The sequence below is a fragment of the Lycium ferocissimum genome, chromosome 5 (genome assembly GCF_029784015.1).
Source record: "Lycium ferocissimum isolate CSIRO_LF1 chromosome 5, AGI_CSIRO_Lferr_CH_V1, whole genome shotgun sequence".
Taxonomy (NCBI): Eukaryota; Viridiplantae; Streptophyta; class Magnoliopsida; order Solanales; family Solanaceae; genus Lycium; species Lycium ferocissimum.
The window spans coordinates 12,673,801-12,684,144 of NC_081346.1; the positions used below are offsets into that span (position 1 = coordinate 12,673,801).

The 10,344-nt window shown below is 35.0% G+C and overlaps 1 pseudogene; it reads right to left on the minus strand.

Annotated features, from left to right (window-relative positions):
* Nucleotides 1–5,216: 5,216 nt before the first annotated feature.
* LOC132056060 (large ribosomal subunit protein uL22y-like) lies at nt 5,217–7,923 on the minus strand (annotated as a pseudogene).
* Between the last annotated feature and the right edge of the window lie 2,421 nt (nt 7,924–10,344).

Sequence of the window (10,344 nt, forward strand, 5' to 3'; positions counted from 1 at the left end):
GTATTCAATATAAATAAGAAATGGTACTAATATTTATATACTTTTCATGTTCATCCTTCGGCGCGGCAGCTGTGTCTCCCGACGAAGAAGAGTCCGAGTTTTCGTACCTGTGGCGACGAGGTTCCGCCATGCTAGTTGACTAGATCCCAAGAAAAAGCACATTCTAGTCAAGTGGCGCACGTCGTGTCAGGCTAGAGATGATCATGACTTGGAGCGCCCGGTTATTAAGAGGAAAAGGGCGATGAAGATGATGGCGAGGTGGTGGCGGGATGGTATGAGCCTGGGCCCAGTGATAGTCTCCGGCATACTACATGTGCGACCCATCCTCGAAAGTGTATATACATTAGTGTTTTACAATTTATCATAAATATTATATATTTTTTGCATATTTATAAATATTATCTTAGTCTTTATTATTGTTTATAGTTTCACATCCTAAATTGATAATAAAAAAAAACGTGACACATTCGAAATAAAGTTAAGTATTAATTTAAAAATAAGACGAAACCCTAAAAGATAAATAACGTAAAGCTAATGACTACAAGTCTTCAAACAAAAAGTGGACTTCGAGCACTTTTCAACCACTAAAACGACAATCCATAGTTTGCGTATTCTATGTACAAATATAAGTATGGTTCTATATAAAATATCGTTTTCTAATCTCAGCAGTGCATTTAATATACAATGCTAAACTATATAAAAAGGAGTGAAAATGTAATAAGAGGTTGTTTTTGGAAAATGGTGGTATCCTATAGCGCGCATTTTATCGCACATAAAAGAGAGTAGTATTCCTTTAGCTAAAAAATACCGCGATAAAGCACTTAACGAGGCCGTTACTTGAAAGGCTTTAGCGCAGTATTTTACTGCCCTAAAGGTAGTTTTGTAACCTTTTTTTTTTTGTTGGGTATTTTGGTTCAAAATGTTTTTTTTGGGGTCATTTTGGTTCCGGACTCATTTTAAGTTGCCTTCTTCTTTTCATTTTTCTATTTGTGCATGCTGAAATTATTGGGAAAATAACCTAATAATATTACTTAAGACTCTATATTACAAAATATAAAGATATTTTTTCTTATTTACAGAACATATTAACTTAATTACACAACAGACTAGATCTAGAAAAATTTAAACCCCACCCTTCCCTTCCCCTTCTCATTATTCTCTTTTTCCTCCCAAACAGAGCCGTCCCACCCTCCCTTCCCCTTCTCCCCATTTTCTGTTTCCTCTCATAACAGAGCCGCTCCACGATTCCCTTCCCCAATCTGACCGCGGAACCCACTTGCAGGAGTCAGATCTGACTTTTGGAAGTGGGTTTAGTAGGGTGAATTCAGGAACGACTGGAAGGGATAAGGAATTCGATGGCCACCACCATCCATCGTTTTTCCGCACGCCCGTTGTTAAGAATTGATCCTAAGCTTTGGTTATGGCTATTAAGATTGACAATGATTTGGAAAATTTGGGTTCTTGCTACTTTCGAACTTTCTGCTACGGGGAAGGCTTTTAATCCATCTTTTAAAGTTATGGTAATTCCAGAATATGCGTAGATCCAAGACAATAACCGTTGATTATGAAGAATTTGTGTGAAACATTTTTAACCACGAAATGCCCATAAACGTTTCATGAACGTAGTGCCTTTTTTGCCATGACCTAATCGTTGTTGAAATTTGTACGCACAACCTAACCGTATGTTATCTAATATCGTGCAAAAGTAGACCGATGCAAACATAGCCGATATGTCAGTTGTCGCTCCGCATAACTAACTCCACCGTTTGTCGGGTCGAATTATTTGAAAGTTGTATACATTGTTGTTGTAATTGTATTAATTTCATTCGAATTTCGAAGCGAGATTCAAATTTGTATTAATATTGTATGAAAGTTGTATATGTTGTAGTTGTATTAAATTTTCAAAAACCTAACATGAACTTTATACAAATTTTATATAGTTAAATACATATTTCATACCGTTTTTCTATAGTTTTCATACACGTAAAATGTGAAAAACCTAAGCCTTGAGCGAAATATACATATTTCATACATTTTTTATACCCAAAATTTTGAGCGAAAATTTTAAGCCTTGAATGACATATACACATTTCATATAGTTTTCATACACAAAATTTTAAGTGAAATTTTAAGCCTTGAGCGAAACTTTTCGTATATATTTTGTAAAAAATCTGTTGCTAGGTTTGTAAACTAAAAAGTATTGTCATATTTTTGTAAATATACCCTATTCATAGGTATATATACATTATTCTCCCATATATAATTAGTTAGTAAAATGTATATACACTAATGGGCAATTTGCAGGATTGTCCTTCGCTGGGGTGGTCTTTAATTCTTGTCCCTCAAATTGGTGATCTTTAATTTTTGACCTCTACGTTTGCAAATTCAAAATTCTACTTTAAGGCAGAATGTGCAAAGGCAGAGGAAAAAATTAAAGACCACCAATTTGAGGGACAAAACTTAAAGACCACCAATTTGAAGGATAAAAATTAAAGACCACCCCAAATGAAGGACAATCTGCGCAAAAAAAAAATTAAAAAAAATTACACTAATTGTATAGAGATCATACAGTAATTATACTCACTATTTAACTATACAGATTATACACACTGAATTTTATTTTATTTTTCAATGACTTTTTATCGGTTTCACATGAATTTGTTGCTTGACTTTTAAAAGTTGTTATGTTGAAATTTGATTTGAAATCCTAGAATGGAGCTTTTTTTTTGTCGGATTGTCCTTCATTTAGGGTGGTCTTTAAGTTTTGCATCTTCAAATTTGGTGTATTTTGGCGTTTGTTTTTCAGTGACTCCATGGTCACGGTCGAACTACCGCTTAAAATTTAATTTTTTTTTTTTTGCAAAGATAGAAGTTAGTAAAAAGTGTCACATCCGCATGGGGTAGAAAATTGGTACCCCGCAAATTCTACCCATTTCGGCAAATTCTCGCCTTTCTTTCTTAAACTCGTCTTTTTTTTTCGTAACTTACGCTCGCGATTTTTTTTTTTTTTTTTTTTTTTTTTAATTTTTGCCCGAGTGAAGGTTTGAACCCGCGACTAAAGTCGGCCCCTAAGAAAGAAACTTTAAAGACCACCATTTTGGAGGCAAAACTTAAAGACCACCCCGTAATAAGGGCATTCCCCGCTAATTGCCCACAACGGAGGTATGTACGTGTACAAGCCAAACTAAGAAGCTAATACAAATTAATGTTGTCGTTGCAATCATTTCTCTAATTGTCGAAGTGCCAAACTTGCAAGCTTAAAAAGTACTTTGACGTACAAACATGGTAATCATCAAAATGTAGATTTGGTCCGAGAGATGATAGGTTTAGGGCCCCATTTGTTTTCATTAAGACCAAGACGTCCGAATCAACGCACGTCCGAATTATTAAGATGTTTTCTATCCGAACAAATTTAATGATTAAGACTATTTGTTTTTCAATATCCGAATTTGCATAATGTATTTATTTAAACATAATAAATATACAATTCAAATTAAAAGTAACTAAATAGTAGAAAATAAATACAAATTTAATTAAAAATATATTATTTGATAAAAAAAATAAAACATTTATGTTCACTAGAATGCTGGAGATGTTTTCGAGTCGCGACAAGCGAATGCGAGGTGAATGGTGATGGGCGATCAAAGGGGTTAAAGGGCGGGTCGGCGGAGTTAAAAGGATGCATGGCGAGGGGGATGGAGGAAGGTGGAGGTGGTGGGGCAGGGTCACGCGGGGAGGCGGCGGGGTCATGCGTTGGTGCTCGGGGTGTGCGTGGGCAGTAGGATCTAGCAGTGGCGGCGCGCGAGGGGCGGGTCGGGGCGCGCGAGGGTCCGGGGTTCGAGCGGGAGAGCGGGTGAGGTTGAGGCGATGGTTGGATGGTCGTGAGTTGGGAAATGCGATAAAAAGCTTCATACAAAAATACCACTTAATAATATTAAGATTTTGCTTCAAGATCTTAACGACAAGACTTATTCACCCAATAAGCATTAGATCTTAACGTAAAAACAAACGCACTTACGCTTAAGGCGTCCGAACCATTCGTATTCGTACCTCCAATAAGTGCAAACAAAACGAGGCCTTAGTCGAAAGATGATGATAGTTAACATTATTACCGATGATGGTTAAAACGAACCAATACGCGCTTTTGGTTTCGCAACCACCGCCGCATACTTTCATTAGCTCGACTCAAATTCATATTCGCATTGAAAAATCTCACGTTGAGAAATAAAACACTTCCTAACAAATGCAACCCCGTACCAAAATTCGTATGTAAGCTTAGTTAATGATAGTAAATTGCTTTGTGAATAGAAGAAACATTTACATAAAGGACCAAAGTGGGTATATTCTTGCATGTTGGTCAATTTCCTAAGGAATGGCGATAAGGCGAGTCAAGTCAACAAGATAACCTTAACCAAGAACATCCTTTTCAACTCGATTCCTCTCCAAAATTTATCAAATTACACTCGTGTTCATCAACTACATACAAGTGACGAAATTCGTTTAACATTTGTTTGATCCGTTTCCTCTTCACATGTTGAATCAATTTCTTTATAATCAGAGACCGTTTTACTTCCTAAACTTTGCATGTCAACTCACTATCTCACATACAAAAGATAATAGGCCAATGCTTGAGTAACCTCCGAAGATAATTGAAGATCAGAAACGCCTCGTAGGATCGAAGTTACTAAGTCAATGTTTTTCCAAGGATTTTGATTTGGTTTAAAAAAAACTGCACACAACAATTACATCTTTCTTATCCTACGAATGGGGAAAAACATTAGATTCAAAATCCCCAATTGGAACATGTATTCGTCATTAACGGAAACTTGTATTTCAAACGACCAATTTAGCCACTTTGGCCTTCAGCCAAAACATACTATGATTAGCCTTGTTCTGCATTAAATACTAGTGGGGTATAAAGCAACACCTTGAGTTGCTCGGGTCGTTTGGTAAAGGCGGATATCACATGATTAAATTTGGAATTAAATTTATAATTCGATTGGTTGAAGGTATAACTTCCAAGATAAATTTATACCACAAACTAGGTGTTATTTTATTCCACGTGAGAGCCTCTGATAAATTACCCCATGACATTATCAGTACTCATAATCTTTGCACACCCCCGAAACAACAAACGCAGCAAAACTACCCGTAGTTAAACCCACTAAGACGATTATGCATAGAAAATGAAAGACTGTGATCCACCAAGGAAAAAATTCCAGCAACCAAGCCATAGAATAAGGCAACATCCAACTCAAGTTTTGGAAAAGTAAGAATATGCAAAACCAAATTTCTGGAGGAACATGGTTCAATCTGCCAAAATTGTTTCATAACAGAGACTATAACGACATTAAAACTTAACATCTTCTGCATTCCGGTATTCATTGCTTACGCCTTTGTCTTTCTAGAAGCCAACTGAGTCTCCGGCTGCATCACAATGAGAATGTTTTAGGCACATTTCAAAAAACATGTTTGGCAAAGACAAAGAACTGGTATCCAGATGACAAAAGAAAGCAATAGGCAAGCTATAAGCAAGTGCAAGATTCCACTGCATATGCAAATCATAAAATAAACAGTGACAAGAAAATAGTTTACCTCCTTCTTGACGGACTCTTCCTTCTCAGACAATGTCAACTCAATATGGCAAGGGTGAGACATATAGGCTACAAAAATGCCAAGAGGTTAGGATTGAGATATCCATGACTAGATACAAGAAGAAGAAAACAAGGACACTTACGGTTGATTCGTCCATGTGCTCGGTACGTGCGGCGCCTCTGTTTTTGTGCTTCATTTACTTGGATGTGAGAAATGAAAAGTGAATCCACATCCAAGCCTTTAACCTAAATAAGCTCAAAAGAACAACGAAATCAGCTTAAGGCACATAGAACAATCAAGAAAGCTATGCATATTCTTTTTAGGAAAAAACATAACATAATCTGACATTACCTCAGCATTGCTCTCAGCATTTTTGAGTAAATCTAGAATAAACCCTGCAGATTTCACAGGCCAACGTCCTTGACCATTTGAATGGCGATTCTTTGCCTGAGCAGTACGACCAACCCCACGACAAAAGCGTGTGAATGGGATGGCTTGTTTGTGGGCAAGAACATCCTCAAGGTATCCTCTTGGCCTTGTCCAACGGCATCTTCCTAAGTGCATGTGCTGTCTCTCGTGTATTCCGTAAGTCGATAATGCATACATATTTAGTAAGGACTGGTAAGGATAGCAAAACCATCAGAAATTCCAGAACTACTAATTCCAACAAAGGGTGAAAGGGGTCGTATTTGTAGACAGTATTCCAATTCATTTTTGAGAAAGTGCTTTGTGCTACACAGGAATGGTTAGAATCAAGGTTAATTCATGACCTGGGTTTTGCAATTGTACCTCAGTAAATTTATTTCGACAAGGACCTCACTAAAAATTACCACTGAATATTACCAGATCAGTCTTGTTTACCAAAATATATTTAAAATAAGAAAGAAAAAAAATGAAAGAACAGCAGCTCATGTTAAATACATCTGAATGTCTAAACCACTTAAATGCCAACAAGAATGACAAAAATTAAGTAACACATAGCTGAAGCAAAATGGACTAAAACCCAGAATGAAATTGAGGACATATAAGTCATATGTTCAAACCAAAAAGAGTGACATAACAACTTGCGCCCTCATGCATTATTGAAAAGACAAGGCATTGCGACTTTAGTTGTCAAAGAAATATTTGGAGTGATCAAAATGTGCTATGCAAGATCTGAAGTGAGATAGTTTAACAGTACACATTGGGAATCTGAAAATGAATGTTGGAAAACAACTCGACCTAGACTCTGCAGAAACCATCGAAGTGCAAAATACTTTGTTGAAATTACTATTTTCGTCAATAGCTAAACTCATTTTCCATAAACAATTTGCAACTAGCAACAGCTTGGCAAATGAAACATCGGAGACTGTTTTCATAATGGCAAGTGGTTCCAAAACCTTCTTTATTGATAACTGTGGTGTTGGGACTAGTTGCACGAACCTCGGCTAATTCCACCAGAACAGGTAAGGGGTAAATGTGTCCCCACCAAGGCTTGACACTACATTGACCACTAGGTCACACCCTCAGGGCGTACCACGACATGCAAGCTTGCTTCTAAGTTTAAACTGAAATACGCCCTCCAAATCCATTCATATAGTACCACACTTGTTTGGCATTCACTAGTTACAGCAAATTAAGAGTTGTCCACATTTATATCAACAGCAGACTCATAGCATGCTTCTATGATCAAGGGGAAGTGTTTTCTTACACCTTTGAATTACTTGCTACCATCAAGCTGACACTGTTTAAGACTAATTCCAAACATGCACAGCTATTATTTATCAGTATTACACATACACTGTGTTAATGATGGGTCTCGAGGAAGGTCCAGTTTGTAAATAGTTTTTGTTACTTAATGAATACTATAAAATTACAATTTGAGAAGGCATCTATTCTAAGAAAATTATGTTACTTAAATGAATATAAAGGGTGCAAGCAATTGACAATGAGAGGTAAAATTACGAACCTTGAAATGAACTCTGAGACTTGAACCCCTGGATTTGCAAGCTAATGCATGAACACGAATCAAACTCAAATTATATTCAAAAAGAAAATAAAATAAAATATATAAAGCAACGTCCAATAAATCGAATCTACACATGTGAATAGATCATAGCTCGAAAACTAAATGCAAATAATATTAGGTACTCACATTTGGTGGGGTTATCGGGTTCCTTTGAATACTTCACCTACATTAACCAAAGCATTCCCACGTAAGTAAAAAATTTATTAAGGTTGTTGGGCATAATGAATCGACCGGCAAACTAATTGGCGGCTTACCATTGCTTCCAGCTGCTGCTTCAGGTCAGTCCGTTCTTTGTTAACCCAAAGGAGAGGAAATACAAACTTAGGTTTTCAGCTTAAATGGGAAGATGATAGGGTTTTACATGTCAATTGGGCTAGCCTAGTGGGCTTTCTACAGTAATGGGCCTCCCAATTATTTGTTTTTTTTGGTGTTCACTTTTTGTACAATAGTTATAGTAATTTTTACTTCAAGATAACTTACTATGTTACATATTTATGGAACATAACTATACTTTTTAATAATTAAGTTTAGTAGCTATAATATTATATTTTTACAACTTATAGCTATCCACTTTTTTAACCACTCCCCACATCCCTATTTTTTAGCTACACACGTTTCTCTCTCTTCCATTTTCCTAAATTTACTTTTCTAACTCCTAATCTCCCTAATTTCGTGCTTTTCAAATCGCTTACTAATTTGGTTCACTTCCTTTTTTTTACGTATTAACTAATCATTATTTTCAACCTTGAGTCCCAATTCAACTCTATTACCTAAAATATGTAAGATTTTCTTTTATTTTTTGCCTAAAACATGAAGACTAAACAACTCATCCCATCATCATCATCATCATCATTCCGTGGCGATGTTGTGCCAAAGGATGTGAATGTTGTGTGGCTACCATCAAGACTAAGCGCACCATCCAATTTGTTGACCGGTGCCCCATCGGATTCAAGTGTGGTATCAACTATCAACCACCAACCGTTATTCCCTGAGGTGATCTTGCCAAGGTGCAAAGTATCGTATGTATGATTTATTTGTTGGGTTGTATTTTCCTTTTGGTGTTCCGTTGTCGCATTTTAGATACATCCACCGCTATTTTGTATTTCAATGGTGTCTTTTGTGAAATATGACTTCGCCGTCGCTTGTTTCGTGTGAAAAAAAAATGCCATTCTCTCTTCAACACTCAATTTCTCCATACTAAAGAGTGATCGTGCTGACATGGATATTGAAGTAGATGAAAGCAGTACTGGTGATAATAATAATACTAATATGCTGACGAGGCAACTATTCCCAGAATCACAAGGGACTAGGATTAATATTCATCAAAGTCAATGGTTGAACTTATTTGTGCCGAAACCTTCTGTTGATGAGGAAGATGATGGAGAGGTATTTTTTCTTATTAATGACCCTATTTTTCACTTCACGAGATATGTATTTTACTTGCTTTCTAAGTATATTATTATCGTATTTTCTGATGAACTTCAGTTAATTTTTCGTTTTTTCAATTCAACAGATCTATATTTTGCATGCATTTTAAGTATATTTTTGTCGTATTTTTTTTTTATTATTTCAATTAGTTTTTGTGTTTTTAATTGTGTGTTATATATATATTTTTACCTAATTTGTTACTTGCATTTTAAGTATTTTTTTATCGTATTTTCGATGAACTTGCTTAATTTTTCATTTTTTTTCAATTCAACGTATCCGTATTTGCATACATTTTAAGTATATTTTTGTCATATTTTTTATTATTTCAATTAGTTTGTGTTTTTAATTGTATATTTTTTCTACCTAATTTGTTACTTGTAAATTTATGCGATTTTGAATTTGTGTTTACTTTTTTATCAAAGTATATTTTGTAGTATATATTCGTTGTATTTGAAGTGTATTTTTACAAAGACAAGCACACATTGTTGTAGTGACAACCACAAACATTTGACATTGATATATTTGCATTATATTTATAGTATATTTTAAGTATATCTTGAATGTGTTGTTATTTATTGTGGTTAATTTGTTATGTTGTTATTTTTTCATGTTTTGTTAATGTAAAGTTTCAAAGATATCTTGACGCATTCCAAATTAAATTGATGCAAAGTTTCTCCATATGAGATACGACGCAAATCGACAAGGCAACCCCGAATGCATTTATTGATAACGAGCAACCACCAATACCCCGTCAAGGCTACCACGATTGTGATGCCGTTGATTTTAGTAGATGTTCCGTAGATTTGTAGATGTATCAGCTTATGTTTTAAGTTATTTTTTTTTTCTCCAACTTTTTTTTTTTTTGATGTATAACATCACTGTTGCGTCATTATTTTTATGAAGATTTTAGAAGAAGTTTTATGTATTTTGGTAATGATCCCGCTTGTTGTATAGTCTAATCATAGATTTGAATTATGTTTTTATTACATTTATATTTTTCTTGTATAGTTACTGCTAAAAAATTACAAAGTGCATTTCAATATCAAGTTTGTATTTCCTACATGTTTTCATTATATTTTATTGATGAACCAGGAAGAGTTCTATGCATTTTCTTTATATATTCATGGTACACTTGAATTCATTATTGAACCATAAAATCCATTTTTCTGTACAATATACTTCAAAAATTAAAGAACAATTTTAATACTCCTAAAATACACACAAAATACAAGTGAAATATATTGTAAATATATTCATTACGAATCAAATCTTACGATAAATTAGAATACACTCAAAAATACAATCATAATACG